We start from the raw sequence: 18,614 nt of genomic DNA on the forward strand, positions 1-18,614 counted from the left end.
TTGCTGTTGCTATTTTTCATGTGCAATGGCTGTCCCGCCGCAACAAGGAGGAATGAAAGCGCTCCCATCAGCGCAGCTGTGTCGTGAATGCATGATGCAGTATATTGGAGCAACACTCCTGGAGCAATTGGAGTGTGACTGGTCTCTGTCATTCAGACCGGTTTTACATTGAGTGCAGCCCGTGTTTCGGTGCCTTTGGTGCACTTTTGAACATGCACTGGAAGTTTGTCTTTCTATGCAGCGCTTGCTTTCATTGGATGCTGATCTGTTGATGTTCTCGCTGAGGGTTCATTACCAGACGTGCGTTGAGGGTGCGTTTACTAAGGGAAGCTACTTATGAGTTGCCCTTCCTGGAAGATGTGGCTCTAAACTCATCAATGGGCACACCATGGAATGCCGCCTTGGCTGAGGCTCAGGCTATGGAAAACGAATGCTCCTTGGTCCTTCTTGGCGATGCCTTTTCAACTTTAACACCTGCCGAAGTGGAAGATTTACTGTCCTCTATTGTTCCGGAATCGATTGGGAATTCTAAAAATAACTATTACTCTTGAAATTCGTTTTTTTTTTTTATGCCACATGTTAACAGTTTTAAATGGTCCTTTTATATGCTCATGCGTCCTTTTAACTTGTCATTATTGAAATTTTTACATGTATCTTAAAGCAAGTTTTAGTAGCTTTTATGTATATTTAGGCTTTGAACCACCTTCAACCGACAAGGGGAGGGTGCTGTGTAGCCATTTTAGTAGTAAGCTTCATGCACGTTATTTTAGCATACTAGGCCTGCCGCTGTGCACTTTCACCTAGATATGTTTTATTCAGCTTCGCTTTACTATTGTTGCAGGAGTCACTTGTACGGTCTTGTTTTATTTTCTTCTATCTGACTGTTTTTGCATAGGCCAGCACTCTGTCCTTTAGCAAGACATTCTTGCTCACTCTGTGCTTCTTCCAAGGTTATAGAAAACACACATCCTTACGTAGGGACAGTTTCTTAGAACAACAGCTGTTTTATTATAAAAACACTTCCCTGTCCTTTACATGTTAGAGGGAGATTCCAGCCAGAGAACCACAACTGTATGCTAATTGCCGAATGCTTCGCTACAGATGCTAATGCAGAATTCAGGCCTTTGCTCAGGTATTGGGGATGATGTTTTCCCAGGGGAACCTGAAGGGCAGATTTAGAGCTTAACACGCTGTGCTGCATTATAGTCTAGGTAGGAATTAGTCTATTGACTCTAATGACAATATGGTAGTGTTATTTTTATGCTTTACTCTCTTCGTCACAATTCTAATCCTGTTATGTTGTGTCGTCCTGGTTATTGCAGCTCACGCTTTGCTAAATAAGATGCAGTCGCTTCATTAAAATCTTATTGAAACATATACTGCCTCTGTTTGTCATTATGTATATGAGACTGATGTAACTGAGAGAAACTGATGTGACCTGAATGACCAAAGCTTCCCTGAGAAACCAGTTATGTCATGCGCTCAGCAGCCCAATCATCCCTGCCCTTGGGTAGAGATGAGGCACTGCTAGTTAGCTGGAGCAAAACCAAGATTGGAGCGACAGGTGTCACCCGCAGTGGGTCAGACTCAGTCTCCCACACCGCAGGCGATTCTGCCGCTCGAAACCCAGTAGTCTCATTAGAATAATGAGAGCCTACGCGACAAAAGGGACATCAGACGGGGCATGGGCAACATAATGGGTAGACTGGACAGGTTGGAGAAGGAGAGTGCGGATAACAAGATGATGTTAAAGTTTCAAAAGGGTTGAAAGGTACAGGCACATTTTGGAAGTGGATGTCGATACCACAGGATGGGAAGGAGGTTCCGCAAGGAAAAGGCCACTGAGGAATGGCGTGCACTTGCGCATGGGGGATATCCACAGCAGCTGCAGAAGAAGGACAATTTGGTGAAAACATCACAGGTGCGGGGTGGTCTCTGAAGGTCCGAGCTCCTCCACGTCAGCTACACCTGTAAGAAGCCAGATACCTGTGCAGCCACCTGCTGCCGTCATGAGCACCCAATTTGAAAGGGACATGAGACAGGACACGGGCAACATAATGGCTAGACTGGACAGGTTGGAGAAGGAGAGTGCGGACAACAAGATGTTGTTAAAGTGCATCTCCCAAAAAAATTGAAGAAAATGTAAAAAGCTAGTTCAACAGCTTCCAAGTTCCTTCCTCTCCCATTTACTATTGTAAATAGTTTTAGATTGGGTTTTAGATGGGTAGTTTTAGGTTAGTGTAGTAGTGTAGGGTGGGAATAGGTTAGATTAAGTATAGTTGGAGGTGGGATTTAGTACATTTTTGTTATGGGGGGGCTTCATGGGGGGGTTATGTTCAGGTATTTGTGTATAAAAAAAATAAAAAAACCAAAAAAGACATATGTTTAGGCCATAGGTTAAGTTAGTACATGTGTGGTCATAGTATATGTTGTCGTACTTGTACTTATTTCTTAAGGGGGACACTGTTTAGAGTGTGATGTTACATGTGTAAGATAAGTTTAGCTAGGTAGTTGTAGTTGTACTTTAAGTTAGTTTAGCTTAGTTTAATGTAGGGTCGTTTTTAGGATAGTATTGGGTACATGGTTATTAATATTTCACAATAAATCCTTGTAGGAATTTGGATCTTAATATACTATCTCAAAGTAAGAGATAGTGTGCACAGAGTTCAAGGGTTCCCCTTAGAGGTAATATAGTGCCAAAATTAGATAATTCTAATGCTCTATTTTGTGGTAGTGTGGTCGAGCAGTAGGCTTATCAGAGGGTAGTGTTAAGCATTTGTTGTACACACACAGGCAATAAATGAGGAACACACACTCAAAGACTTAACTCCAGGCCAATAGTTTTTATATAGAAACATATATTTTCTTAATTTATGTTTAGAACCACAAGTTCAAGATTTGAAGTAAATACATAAAATGCAAGGTACTCCACACAGGTAAGTTAGGAACTTTGAATTAGAGCAATAACATATACAGTTTTTGTTAAAATGACAATAAGCTATTTTAAAAGTGGACACTGCAAAAATCAACAGTCCCTGGGGGAGGTAAGTTATGGTTAGTTTGTCAGGTAAGTAAAGCACTTACAAGTCTAAGTTCCTGGGCATAGGCAGCCCACCGTTGAGGGTTCAAGGCAACCCCAAAGGTACCACACCAGCAGCTCAGGGCCGGTCGGTTGTAGAGGTCAAAGAGGTGCCCAAATCACATAGGCACCTATGAAGAACAGGGGTGCTCCGGTTCCAGTCTGCCTACAGGTAAGTACCTGCGTCTTTGGAGGGCAGACCAGGGGGGTTTTGTAGAGCACTGGGGGGGACACAAGTAGGCACACAAAACACACCCTCAGCGGCACAGGGGCGGCCGGGTGCAGTGTGCAAAGCAGGCGTCGGGTTTTGTATAGGATTCAATGGAGGGACCCAGGGGTCACTCTGGCGGTGCAGGCAGGGCACAGAGGTGCTTCTCGGGCCAGCCACCGACTCGACTAGGCAGAGGGTTGCCTGGGGGTCACTCCTGCACTGAAGTTCGGTTCCTTCGGGTCCTGGGGGCTGCGGGTGCAGTGCTTTGTCCAGGTGTCGGGTTCCTTGTTACAGGCAGTCGCGGTCAGGGGGAGCCTCTGGATTCTCTCTGCATGCGTCGCTGTGGGGGTCCAGAGGGGTCGTCTCGGGCTACTCACGAGGTCGCAGTCGCCTGGGAGTCCTCCCTGTGGTGTTGGTTCTCTGGAGCTCGAGCCGGAGGCGTTGGGTGCAGAGGGTGAAATCTCACGCTTCCGGCAGTAAGAGCGAAGTTTTTAGAAGTTGCAAGAAAGTTGCAAAGCTGTTGCTTGTTGTTGAGCAGAGCCGCTGCTCATGGGAGTTTCTTGGTCCTTAGGTTCAGGGCAGTCCTCTGAGGCTTCAGAGGTCGCTGGTCCCTGTTCTATGCGTCGCTGTTGCAGTTTTTCGAGTCAGGAGACTGGTAGGGCTGGGGCCAAAGCAGTTGTCTCTGCAGGGCTTTCAGGTCAGCAGTCCTTCTTCTTGGTTCAGGTTGCAGAAATCTCCTTTCCTGGGTTCTTGGGTGCCCCTAAATACTAAATTTAGGGGGTGTTTAGGTCTGGGGGGCAGTAGCCAATGGCTACTGTCCTGGAGGTTGGCTACACCCTCTTTGTGCCTCCTCCCTGAGGGGAGGTGGGCACATCCCTAATCCTATTGGGGGAATCTTCCAAACTTAAGATGGAGGATTTCTAAAGGCAGGGGTCACCTCAGCTCAGGGCACCTTAGGGGCTGTCCTGACTGGTGGGTGACACATCCTTGTTTTTCTAATTATCTCCTCCAGCCTTGCCGCCAAAAGTGGGGGCAGTGGCCAGAGGGGCGGGCATCTCCACTGGCTGGGATGCCCTCTGACGCTGTAACAAAAGGGGTGAGCCAGGTGTTACAGTTCCTGCAGGGGGAGGTGAGAAGCACCTCCACCCAGTAAGGCTTTGTTCCTGGCCACAGATTGAAAAAGGCAGTCTCCCCATGTGGCCAGAAACTCGTCTGGTTGTGGCAGGCTGGCAGAAACTGGTCAGCCTAGTACTCGGAGTTGGACTGGATTCAGGGGGCATCTCTAAGATGCCCTCTGGGTGCATTTTACAATAACTTCCACACTGGCATCAGTGTGCATTTATTGTGCTGAGAAGTTTGATACCAAACTTCCCAGATTTCAGAGTAGCCATTATGGAACTGTGGAGTTCGTGTTTGACAGACTCCCAGACCATATACTCTTATGGCTACCCTGCACTTTCAATGTCTAAGGTTTTGCTTAGACACTGTAGGGGCATAGTGCTCATGCACATATGCCCTCACCTGTGGTATAGTGCACCCTGCCTTAGGGCTGTAAGGCCTGTTAGAGGGGTGACTTACCTATGCCACAGGCAGTGTGAGGTTGGCATGGCACTCTGAGGGGAGTGCCATGTCGACTTAGTCATTTTCTCCCCACCAGCACACACAAGCTGTGAGGCAGTGTGCATGTTCTGAGTGAGGGGTCCCCAGGGTGGCCTAAGACATGCTGCAGCCCTTAGAGACCATCCCTGGCATCAGGGCCCTTGGTACCAGGGATACCATTTACAAGGGACTTTTCTGAGTGCCAGGGCTTTGATAATTGTGGAAGCAAAGGTACAGTTTAGGGAAAGAACACTGGTGCTGGGGCCTGGTTAGCAGGGTCCCAGCACACTTTCAATCATAACTGGCATCAGCAAAAAGCAAAACGTCAGGGGGTAACCATGCCAAGGAGGCATTTCCTTACAATCCTGTTTATATAAGACTAGTTTATTTCACAGTTGATTGAGCGTCTGGGGGTTCTTATATGTGCACTAACCAAGTTGGAGGAATGGCCTAGGGTATGCTCACTGCCTTGATTTCCAAGGATTACCATGTGCATCCCCTTTGACCAAGGAGCTGTCAGATTGGCTGCTAAATAACTTGGTTCACAGGTTGCTAGCTTTAGGGCAGATTTTTACTCAAGTGACACAGCTCAGGGCAGCAGCAATATGTTTTGCACGACATTGCACCAGTTTAGAAACATAGGGATGTGCCAAGTTTACTTGAATACACTGCAGCTCTTCAATTCCTCCTGTGCCTGCACAGATTTGTTCTCCCTGCAACAACACAGGCATTATTGCAGCATGATGAAGGGGTGCCTTCCTTGAGGGGATAATTTGATTATGTGCAGGGAGGTGTCCCTTGCTGCACCTGTACAGGCTATTTTTGCTAAGGTGGCATTGCAATGTGTGCTGCAAGATACAGCACACATGAGGAGGGCAATGCAACAAGGAGGAAGGGAAGCATTTTCGCCTGTTACACCACCATGACACTACCCCTGGGGTGGTATTGACTTCAGTCCTAGTCTCTGATGTCTACGTTGTGTAGGTACAGGGGTTTTGACAATATGTAATGGGTGTTGTCATGGCACAGCCACAGCCACACTGTTTGCCCATCCCTTCCAGGCAATGTGCTGCATATTTACATGGTGGAGTATAGCCATAGTGAGCGGCTTATGTCCGTGTTGTGTATATGTTGGAGTGCACAGCACAACCAAAGTGTCAGTACATGTGTGGCTTGGGTGGTGATGGCGCATCTTGATTCAGGGCCTATGTGTCCTGATGCAACCCTTTAGCATGCATTGAGTCCGTCCTATGTGCCTCCCCCTTCTGCCATTTGTGGAATTCCAGATATTCTCCTCCTGCAACTTACCCTGCATTAGTGGTGGTTCTTGGTAGTCTGCGCTGTCCTGTCCTGCTATTCCAGTGACCAGTTCCTCCGGGATGAGCGATGCAACCATTCTCCTCCAGCTCGTCCAGGTCCTCCTGTGATGCTGGACTTCCACCTCCAGTCTGCAGTGCTGCTTTTCGGTTCCTGACCAGTTTCTCCTTAGTCTTGTGCTTCCAATCGTGCCAGCGCTTTTTGCACTCGTTGACTGTCCTCTTCACCTCTGCCACGATGTTGACTTTGTCTACCATTGCCTGCCATATTGCGTCTCTCCTACCAACTGGCAATTTGGAGGTGATGAAGAGCTAGTGTTGGTAGTCCGTCACCTCTCTGACTAGGATGTCATGCTCTTCCTCAGTAAAGCGACACTTGCGCTTCCTCTTCTCCTTCTCCTGAAACTTTTCTGGACTCTCCTGGCTGATACTTAGGTGATTGGGGTCTCCCTGGGGTGTTTCCTGGCCTAAAAAGTCCATCTTGTCTTTAAATTGCAATTTTTCCTGCTTGTGCGTTTTGTTTTGACGCTAATGCGGTAAAAAATTACACTAACCCATTTTGCGACATATATACGTGCCGCAAAACGGTCTAGCACCACTTTTGCAGCATTAGCATAATTTTTCCTTACGGCATGTTGCAATGATTAACGTCATTTTTTTTTACACTAACCATTCCTTAGCGCCATCATGCGTAATTTCTTAAATATTGCATACGAATGGCACTAGGGAATGACGTTAGCTCGTGTTAAATATTGTTAAATAAAAAAAATGTAGTTGTGCATAATTTTTCTTAAATATGGGCCTAAGTCCCTCTTAAAAACAGCAACAAAGATTTTCAGGTGTATGAGCCCCATTTCTCTCTGCAGAGTTCAAGGAGCTGACCTATCCTAAATATTTAAAAGAGTTACAAATCTTATCTAAATGACTTCGGTACACGCCCAGTGGCGGTTGGTGACCCTCAACATTGGAGGGATGTGGATTCCATCGAGAGCCTAGAGGGTAGTGACAGGCACTGCAATAAATCCCAATGCCTTCATGCTCAATGCCAAAGTTCTCAATCATGGCTCCATTACAGATTTTTATTTGTAACAGGCCATGATTCAGAGCTCTGAAGCTAAGGCTGAAGGCAATGCCAGTTTCTCAGTGGGCCACAAAGAAAGCAGTACAATTTTAGCTGTACTAAATGAAGTGACGCTCCATGTCACTATTTCTTTCATAAGTGGCTAAAACCCTCATTTTTATTTCCTGTGTGATGTGGGATTATATATATCCTTGTGCAACTTGAAATCTGTGCAGAGAAAACCCACAAATTTCAAGTTTTGCAGCACAAAAATGAGAAAACAAAGGGTATTGCAGTTGTATCCCCCATTCCGAAGTGCAGAAACTGAGGATGGCAAGTGATACTGCGCCCAGTGAATAGTGCACTCCGCAGTGTTCCAATTTATCATGTGCAGTATTAACTCCCAGAAAAACGGGGGCATGAAAATAAGGGCCTAAAGTCTGTCTATAGAATCGGTGAGTTAAAACAGCCAGAATATTTCCTGGTGGGAGTACCAGTTATGTGAACTCTCAACGCTTTCTTTAGTTTTTAAGTGTTCAAGATGGGGAAGGCCTGACAGCAATGATACATATTCTCCCCTTCCCTGGTGTTTTATAAGCGCCCGTAGCTACTGGAAATACTGTAGCTAATTAAAACAAGGCTTTGTGGTTTTACCCCCAAGTTGTAATTTGACGAACAATTTAACAGCCCCTCCAGTTGTAAAAAAAAAACTTCCACCGGTTGCTAATAGAAAATCATGTTTTTTTCACCATTCTTCTCAATTTATTTACCATGTAGGTAAGTTTCAGTCGTATTTATGCCCTGCCTCCCGTGAGGTCACTGTATGTACTCATTACTTAATAATGTGGGCAGCAGGGCCAAACCACGCTAAACTCTCTCCTTCCGTAGCCAAGCGCGTGGCTCATGTTACTGGCGTGTTCACAGTCTTCCTGCGCCATGCTGTGCATTATCTGGAATGTTAATATTTAGCTGCTACGGCGCAAATGTTTCTGGTTTTAACATGAAAGTAAATAGTTATCTACATCGTGTGGACGGTAGCACAGGTGACTTGGATATTGCAGCATCTACTTTACAAGCCATTCCTTGACATGTTTTGTATGAAAACAGTCTGAAGCATTGCTAGACCCAACGGATTAAGGGGAGTTTATGTATTCCAGTTTTTTGTTAAAGTGCCCACCCTGAAATAATGAAATAAATAAAAAAACTGTACTTACCCGTTCTTTCTTGTCCTCTGCTCCGTGTTTCTTCTGCAATGCTGTGCGGTCTGCAAAGTCCTCCTGCAGCCTGAGTCAAATCCCCTCCACGAATCCCAAAGCTGCTCTCATGCTGCTGATAATATTAGCAGCATGAGAACAGCGCTAGAATAGGTAGGAGCAGGCTTCCTCAACGCACTTTTAGGCACTGTGGCCCTGTGCCTGCCCTTCAGGTTTAACATGTGTATGCCAGACTGGCCATCGCAAACAGCCGACCAAATTGACATGTGATGACGCAGAAACGAAGGTTTTACATTTATTAGCGCTTAAACGTAGTGCAGCAATAATCGAGTGTGACTTTAATCGAACTAATAAAGATTGTACGGGGACAAATGTGCCCTCAGAGTAGTTTGCCAACATTTATAAGCGTGCTTTATATAACGTGATATATTAGAATTGTGCTAGTTTGACAAAATCGTAAACGTGTGCCATGATTTGCTTGTTAGAAATGCCTTTAGCTTAGCATAACTTTAGTGGAGGCTTTGGCCTAGTCGCCTGTCTCACGGTTTAGATGCTCGTATTTTTCCAGCGTGCTAATAAAAAGTGTATTCTTGCTTGAAGCTGTACTTTTCCAGTGAGATCGTTCACATGCTTATCTTTAAGGTTCCAGCCTGGCATCTTCTCCTTGCTCCAAGGTCAATCTGCAGGTGCAGACAATGGACGCTCTGAAAGTGAGTTAATTGGTAAAATATGTTGCAACTTACGTTCCCGACTCCAAGGATAATGTATGCTTAGGTAGAAGCTTGTGAACTGTAGTTTTTGATTGGACAATTTGAAGCCAACCTATGAACCCTCCAATGGAAGACCCTACTGGATTTGAACTGTTGTCTATAAAAACCAGGTGCACGAGAAGAAAGTAGCCATTACAGCTATTACAGCTATTATTGGACATCGCCTATACCCGCCATTTTGCAGGACATTGCAGCCATTATGGCCCACTTTGCTGCGACGCCATTTTGAATGAGACTTTGATGCTTTCTCTAATCGAGAGAAAGAGACTTTAAGTAATTCTCGCCCTAGAGACTTTAACTTTGATTCGTCCCTTTGCATGAAGTAATAGTTTTGTCCTTTTGCCGCTGAGAGGCAATTGCCCCGTCCACCCTGCCCCTTTGTCCCGTCCCATGCTGATCGAAACTGGTACCTGTGAGACGAAGACTTCCTTGAATGCTGATTGGATTTGGTAAATATGAAAGGAAATTGTACAATTGCATTGTGTTCTTTTTAGGTAACTGTAGTAGTCCCAACAGTACAGACACTTAGTAGAGGCAACTTGGGTTATTAAGGTAAGTATTTATTTGTTATTTCAAATAAAGGATGTATAGGATTTGGTAAAGGGGTTTAGAGACTATTGCTTCTTTGGGTGGTGAGCTTCGTCTTCCTAGCGTGCTTCTCTTCCTCTTTTCCTGTTAGGTGGCGGTTTGGATCTTCCTCATGATCCCGGGTAGCATACAGGGGAAAAAAAAAAGGATAAATACCGATGGTGAGTGGAATGAAGGCCGTTACATACGTCCTTTTACTTAGCTACAATACTGGGGAATGGGTTCAGGAAAGGGAGTGCCAGTGAGGACTGTGGGCTGTAACTCTATGGCCTTATCTCCTAAACGTACTTATTTTTGGTGCTCGTTACGTGCCCCTTTTGGTGCCTTCTGACTCCCTCCCTGTCCTCCCCTCACCCTGCCTCCCTTCCTTCCCCAGCTTGTCTCTCTTTAAGGTGCCCCTCTGGTTGTCCACAAGGACCGTACCTTCCAGAGCCACGACCCTCCGGGGCCGTGGCTGGCTCTGTGGAGGTCCTCTCGGTGGTCTCCGGTCCCGCTGTCTTCTGGTCTGGTCCCCGTGGGCTCCGGCACCACTCTGGCGTCGTCTCCACACGTTCCCGGCCAGTGGGACTGCCCTCCGTCCTCGGGTTTGTCTTCTGGCTTGTGTGGCTGTCCTCTCCGACCGCCGCCACCGCCGCCGCCTTTCTCCTCACTCGCCGCTCCTCCGTCCTCCTTTGCCGCTCTCCCGTCCTCGCTCGCTGTTCTCCCGTCCTCGCTCGCTGCTCTCCCGTCCTCGCTCGCTGCTCTTCCGTCCTCGCTCGCTGCTCTTCCGTCCTTCTGGGGAATCCCTGGCCTTTGGCCTCCGGCTGGCCAATCCGCTGTGCCCTCGTCATCGGAGGTTGTCGAGGCAACCTCGAAACGCCGGCCTCGCCGTGAAAGCGTTCCCATGGCAACATGGGAACGCGAAAACAACTCTTGTCCTGCTGGTGCTTCGCTTACGATCGGGCTGACCCGGTCACACACCCTTCCCCAGGAGCTGTCCTGCTCTAGGACAGTGGCAGATAGGGGAAACCGAGACAGATAATCCGCGGGGGCCTGGCGAGATCCGGGCACGTGGCGTACCTGAAAAGAGAAGGGTTGGAGTTCAAGGAACCAGCGGAGTAACCTGGATTTCGAGTCCTTATGTGCAGCTAACCACGTAAGGGGAGCGTGATCCGTGAATAATATAAAAAGGCGGCCCAGGAGGTAATATTGTAGACAGTCTATGGCCCATTTGATAGCCAAACATTCCCTCTCAATAATTGGGTAATTACGCTCCCGAGGAAATAACTTCCTGCTGATGTAGACTACGGGGTGGTCAAGCCCTTCTGCATCCGGTTGCGTTAGAACCCCTCCAAGCCCAACATCCGAGGCATCGGTGTAAAGGTGGAAGGGTTTTGTAAAATCCGGACAGCGTAGGATGGGGTTGGAGGTTAAGGAGCCCCTTAGTCGTTCAAAACTCCTATTTTGCGTTTCCGAAAAAGGCAAAAGCCGATTGGGATGGTGTTTAGCGAGGAGGTCCGCAAGGGGGGCTGCTATGGAGGAATAATGCGGAATGAAACGTCGATAATAGCCCACTAACCCTAAAAATGAACGTAAATCCTTTTTAGTGTGAGGAAGAGGGGCATGCAAGATAGCCTCCACTTTTGGGTTTTGAGGTTGTAGGGTACCCTGATTAATCCGATAACCCAGGTAGGAGATGTCTTTCTTACCTATGATACACTTCTTGGGATTGGCTGTTAAGCCGGCTGATTTGAGGGCGTGGAATATCTTCTGTATGTGCACCAAGTGTTCTTCCCATGATTCGCTAAAAACGACTACATCGTCTAGGTATGCGGCAGAGAATGTAGGAAAGGGTTTTAAAATCCTATCCATCAACCTCTGAAAGGTTGCGGGTGCCCCGTGAAGCCCAAAAGGTAGTACGGTGAACTGATACAACCCTGACTGGGTGGAAAAGGCTGTTTTCTCCTTATCCTGAGCGGCTAGGGGAATCTGCCAGTATCCTTTTGTTAGGTCGATAGTGGACATGTATTTTGCTCTTGCTAGTTTTTCGAGAACGTCGTCTACTCTCGGGATGGGGTAAGTGTCAAAGAGGGAGCTTGCGTTAAGTTTGCGGAAATCGATACAAAACCTGAAACTACCGTCAGGTTTTGGTACTAGGACTACCGGTGAACACCAGGGACTATTGGAGGGTTCGATGACTCCTAAGGATAACATCTTTTTGATTTCTTCCTCAATTATTTGTTTTCTAGCTTCTGGAATACGATATGGACGCTCTCTAGTGATTGTATCGGGATTTGTTCGTATGTTGTGGTGGATTAGGGAAGTTTTTCCTGGCTTCTCTGAAAACAGCGGTTTCCACTGTTTCAGTATTGTACGTGCTTGTTGTTTTTGCCCCTCAGATAAAGTATCGTTTACCGAGGGTAAAATAACCTCCGTGGATGGGGGGGAGGGGTAGAACTCGATATCTAGTGTCTTGTTGGGGCACATGAAACGACCCATTTCTATGGTTTGGTTAGGCTGTTCGGGTGTTTCCCATTTTTTTAGCAAGTTTACATGGTATATTTGTGTTTTTCTCGGATGGGAGGATATTTCAATAAGGTAGGTGACGGGGGAAACTGCCTTGATAATGCGATATGGCCCTTGCCATTTGGCGAGGAGTTTGTGTTCGGAGGTGGGCCTCATTATTAGGACCTGGTCTTCGGGTTGGAAAACCCGTAGTTTGCTTCCTTTGTCATATTGGAGTTTCTGAGTTCGTTGGGCCTCTTCCAAGTGTGCATGCACGTCAGCCCATAAGCTGTGTAGGTTTTTCTCAATTTTTTTGCATATTCTAATAACGGAGTCCCCCCTTCCTCTGCCTCAGCCTCCCAGGCTTCTACTGCCATGTCTAGTAGGGAGCGAGGTTGGCGTCCAAACACCAACTCAAATGGGCTATGCACCGTGGATGCTTGTTCGTGGGTTCGTAGGGCGTACAGAACTAGTGGCAGCTTTTGATCCCAATCTTTCCCTGTCTCATTGATAATCTTTCTAAGTAGCGTTTTAATGGTTCGGTTATATCGTTCTACCAGTCCGTCTGTTTGAGGATGGTAAACGGATGTTCTGATCTGAGCTATCCCCAATGTTTTGCACACTTGTTTCATTAGGGTGGACATAAAAGGGGTACCCTGGTCTGTAAGAATTTCATGGGGAAACCCAAGTGGAGCAAAGACATTAATCATGGCTTGGGCGACTGTCTTCGTCGTCATACTCGTCAGGGGAATAGCCTCCGGGTATCGTGTGGCATAGTCCACAATGACCAGGATGTAGGTGTGTCCTTTTGATGAAGGAACTAAGGGCCCGACCAAGTCCATCCCTATTCTTTTAAAGGGAATATCTATAATGGGAAGGGGGAAAAGAGGTGCCTTCCTAGGCCTACCAGGTTCGGTTAACTGACATCGGGGACATTGGGCGTAATACCTTCGTATGTGGGCGTATACCCCAGGCCAGTAAAATCTTCTGAGCAAATATTCTTCGGTTTTTTCTCTCCCCAAGTGTCCTCCCCCTGGGTGATTATGTGCTAGTGCAAGAACATGATCCCGATAATCGGTAGGTACTAGAAGTTGGTGTTTACGTATACCCAACCGTGTGGTAGTTACTCAATACAATAAGTTTTTTTGTACTACAAAGTAGGGACCCACCTCCTCAGTCTCTTCTGGTACGGCTGACCTCCAAGCGTGGGTAAGGGAGGGGTCCTCTCTCTGTTGTAGGCTAAAACTACTAGGGGCTTCTTGAAGTTCTGCCACTATTTCTCCGCAAGATTTTTCACTTGCAGTCTTCCGATATTCCTCCCTCTCATGTCGTTTTTCTTTTCGTGACAATTTTCTACGATCAGCTGGACACTCTATACAACTCTCTGCAAAAGGAGCGTCTCTCCACCAATCTTTGACTTCCTTGTTATCTCTGACGTGGTCCAACAACTCTTGGAAGTGGATATAGTCTGTCCCAATGATACACTCCTCAATTAATTGGGGCATTATTCCTACGGGGAGGAAATCCTGATAGGGTCCCCACACGATTGGAAGCATCTTTATCGGATACTGGGCCTTGTCTCCGTGTATACAACATATGGTTACCCATTGTTTCTCTTCTGAGTCGTCATGTGTCACGTCTTTTCTGATTACCGATTGGCTACAGCCAGAATCAACCAGGGCATACACCCTTTCCCCATTAACGGTTATCATTAGTTTAAATTTGAGAGCACCCTTCCCTGTACATAGTACCCTCCGTCTTGCCATCCCTATCTCCATCGGTTCCCCGGTATCCTGTTTTTGCGGACACATACGTGCGATGTGTCCCCATTCGCCACAATGATAACATTGGGGTCCCATTGTAGGTGGGCCTTCCGGAAATCTTCGTGGTACTAGGTGGTCGGGTGGACTTTTTAACAAGGTCTTTGGGTTCGGAAGGATCGGTTTAAGGATGTTTCGTGTCGGAGGGTTCCTAACATCGGTAGACCGGTGAAAAGCACAGGCGAGATCAATGGCGTCTCAGTGTCCACTTTCGGGTGTTGCCTGATCCAGTGTTTTGTCGACGGTGGCAGACCGTCTAGGTATTGTTCTAGTATGATGGTCTTGAGAACCTCCTCCCGACTATTTCCTACATGGCCTAACCACTTCAATGCCAAATCCTTAACCCGAAAATAAAAAGTTCTAGGATCTTCATTGACTCCCATTTGATTTTACGAAATTTAACTCGGTAATATTCTGCATCGTGGCCCACCCTTTCCAGTATACTAGTTTTTATGTCTTGATAAGGGGTGTCACCACCCGGGTTGGCGGCTTGATATGCTGATTGTAGGATACCTGTGAGCAGGGGAGCAACGTACTGTCCCCACTTATCTTCCGGCCACAGGGCGGAGGAAGCCACTCTTTCAAAATTGGTAAAAAAGGACTCTGGATCCTCTCCCTCCTGATATTTCTGCAGTACCGAACTAGGTACGTTCGGATGTACCTTACTAGCGGCAATAGTCTCGGTTAGTTTTTTCATCGCGCTTTCGTGGACTAGCTGATTATTAGCCAGTATGGTCGCCTGACTCTTCAGAGCAGATTGCAGAGCCTCCCGATCCTCTTTAGCTTCTCGCTGTTGGGCTTCCCATACCAGCTGTAAGTGTCTTTGCCCCTCCGCTAGCTGCTTGACCATGGTCTCTAAGGACGGACTTTCACTCATTGTGTATACTGTTTGGACTGCCAAGAGGAGGGGTTTAAGATCCCACTTCTGACACCACTGTAGTAGTCCCAACAGTACAGACACTTAGTAGAGGCAACTTGGGTTATTAAGGTAAGTATTTATTTGTTATTTCAAATAAAGGATGTATAGGATTTGGTAAAGGGGTTTAGAGACTATTGCTTCTTTGGGTGGTGAGCTTCGTCTTCCTAGCGTGCTTCTCTTCCTCTTTTCCTGTTAGGTGGCGGTTTGGATCTTCCTCATGATCCCGGGTAGCATACAGGGGAAAAAAAAAAGGATAAATACCGATGGTGAGTGGAATGAAGGCCGTTACATACGTCCTTTTACTTAGCTACAATACTGGGGAATGGGTTCAGGAAGGGGAGTGCCAGTGAGGACTGTGGGCTGTAACTCTATGGCCTTATCTCCTAAACGTACTTATTTTTGGTGCTCGTTACGTGCCCCTTTTGGTGCCTTCTGACTCCCTCCCTGTCCTCCCCTCACCCTGCCTCCCTCCCTTCCCCAGCTTGTCTCTCTTTAAGGTGCCCCTCTGGTTGTCCACAAGGACCGTACCTTCCAGAGCCACGACCCTCCGGGGCCGTGACTGGCTCTGTGGAAGTCCTCTCGGTGGTCTCCGGTCCCGCTGTCTTCTGGTCTGGTCCCCGTGGGCTCCGGCACCACTCTGGCGTTGTCTCCACACGTTCCCGGCCAGTGGGACTGCCCTCCGTCCTCGGGTTTGTCTTCTGGCTTGTGTGGCTGTCCTCTCCGACTGCCGCCACCGCCGCCGCCTTTCTCCTCACTCGCCGCTCCTCCGTCCTCCTTTGCCGCTCTCCCGTCCTCGCTCGCTGTTCTCCCATCCTCGCTCGCTGCTCTCCCGTCCTCGCTCGCTGCTCTCCCGTCCTCGCTCGCTGCTCTTCCGTCCTCGCTCGCTGCTCTTCCGTCCTTCTGGGGAATCCCTGGCCTTTGGCCTCCGGCTGGCCAATCCGCTGTGCCCTCGTCATCGGAGGTTGTCGAGGCAACCTCGAAACGCCGGCCTCGCCGTGAAAGCGTTCCCATGGCAACATGGGAACGCGAAAACAACTCTTGTCCTGCTGGTGCTTCGCTTACGATCGGGCTGACCCGGTCACAGTAACCAACTGCTGATTTTGATAAGAGCCCTAGTTAGGAGTTTTCCAAATTAATGTTGCTAAATTGTTTTTGCATGAAGTCCCACATGCCGATGCTAATTTGAGGATAGATGAGGATTCATCTGTCGCACAATGCAATTTGAGACCTTGTTATGCTGACCAATGTATGCTATTAGCTCATTACGGATTATAGTTTTAGTGGTTTGCATTGCTATCATCGAAGGCATTATCATTCAAATGCTGCATAGATTGCATCTGTTTCGTCGTTATGGACAGCTATTAATGTTCATCTACATATATCATTTGGTGTTGAGACATGTTTATATTGTGCTAGCTTTGTTAATATAGGGAAATAAATTCACTAACTTTGCATAAACTGGTGTGGTTATTCATGACCGAAAGGTCATGGTTTCGTCGAAATGTATTCTGGATTAATTGTGAAGTGTTATGTTGATCAAGGCATTGCTTATGTTCGTTATTGATTATTGATTTGATTAAATTGATTACTCAAGGGTGAGGAGAGCCCCACTAGTTCAAAAGATTCATCGACCCTAAGAGCGTTCAGATACAGGTAATTTATTAGGTACTAAACGCTCTAACACATGCACATGCACATAAACTGCAGCAGCCAGCAACACTGCTCCCTGCTGCCAATCAGCAGCTTTTGCCCCGCCCACTGCTGCCACTCGGCTCGGCTGAAATGAAAAAGAAAACGGTAATGAAATCTCCTCGTTACCATTTTATTTTTCATGCCTGCTGCACTGTCAGCGGGGAGGGCGACGCTCCTCAGTCCTATGAGAGTAACATCCACTGTACACGCCTATGTTATGTCTGTGCCCCTTGAGGCAAGAAACTCTAACATGTTCGCATATCCCTAGGTGCTGGCAGGCACATCTCTTCGTGAGAGTGGTTCACTAATACCATGAATGATTCATCGTATTTTTTTTCCTTCTCTTTTTTCATTTTATTTAGGCTGCAGTGGGATAGGAGAGGAGTCATAATGGGGAGTTATAGATTGATCATAAAATAGCATGCCACAGGCAGGTTTGTAGGCGCCTGTGCAGCAGTTTTGGGGCATGAGTGGGCCTAACAGAAGGAATATACTTGTCTCTTTAGGATTAAATCTGCATTAACCCTTTTGCAGCTACACCCCTGCCCTAAGACTTTTTCTGGCTATTTGGGGTAGTTCGCACTTAGGCCCCCACAACTTTTTTGCCCACATAAGGTATCCAGCCAAATTTGCATCCTTTTTCCAACATTCAGGTGATTAAAAAAGTACCCAGGGTTTGTGGATTCCCCTTGGAAGGGACAGAGAAATTAGCCAAAATACAGCTACATTTTTTTTTTTTTTTTTTTGTGGGAAAAATGGGGGGGGAAGTGTTGCAAAAACATCTGTGTTTATCCCTGCAAATAGCATCAATAAAGAGTGTGCAGTGCTAAAATCACCATCTTCCCAGCTTTCAGGAACAGGCGGGCTTGAAACACAAAACTACATTTTTCAACACAGTCTTGGCATTTTACTGGGACATAGCCCATTTTTCCTATTTTTTGTGCTTTCAACCTCCTTCCAGTTAGTGGTAGAAATGGGTGTGAAATCAATGGTGGGTCCCAAAAAGCAACACATTTCTAAAAAGTAGACAGAATTCTAAATTTAGCAAAGGAGTTATTTGTGCAGATCCTTCCACGCAGTGCTCAATTTGTGCTTATTGTTTCTGGTGCTGAGCACCGGCACTTTTTTTTGAGGGCCGGCGCTTGTTCTTCTGCCTCAAACATTTGCTACGAGCGAAAGACACATATGGGAAAGACGGAGGAAGAGAAAAATGAAAAAGCGCCACAAATGTAAAAAGCAAAAAGCTGCCAGAGTGTGCTGAATGGGCAGGGAGTGGCTTTAAATAGATTGAAGAGGCCCGAGGTGGCTTCAGAATTACGCTGCCACAGTATTCCATGCTGGCACATTTAAATGCAGCAGCCGTGTATTTAAGAGGAGGGCTTTGGGCACCGGCACGTTTTTATTCACAAATTAAGCACTGCTTCCAGGTATTTCCAAAGAAACCAAGTTCAAAATATTGAAATTGAGTTGAAAAAACACCCATTTGTATCTACATTTTCATCTGTAACTTCTTCTAACTATGGCAGATTTTCGGAAGCAATATACTGTTAAATCTGCTGGGCCCTTCTAGTTGCGGGCATATATAGGGCTTGTAGGATTACCAAGAACCCTAGGTACCCAGAGCCAATAACTGAGCTGGTCCTTGCAATGGTTTTTCATTGTGTACCGGGTATACAGCAATTCATTTGGTAAAATATAAAGAGTAAAAAATAGCTACCAAGGAAGCCTATGTATTGCCAAAATGGGCACAAGTTATTGAGTTTAGAAGCAGTGGTTTTACTGATTTTGGGATTATGCATACTAGCATGTGAATTAGTGGGCATTTCTCAAAATGACTTCTTTCTTACACACTGTCTTACATT

Source organism: Pleurodeles waltl, chromosome 5 (assembly GCF_031143425.1).
Source record: "Pleurodeles waltl isolate 20211129_DDA chromosome 5, aPleWal1.hap1.20221129, whole genome shotgun sequence".
Classification (NCBI taxonomy): domain Eukaryota; kingdom Metazoa; phylum Chordata; class Amphibia; order Caudata; family Salamandridae; genus Pleurodeles; species Pleurodeles waltl.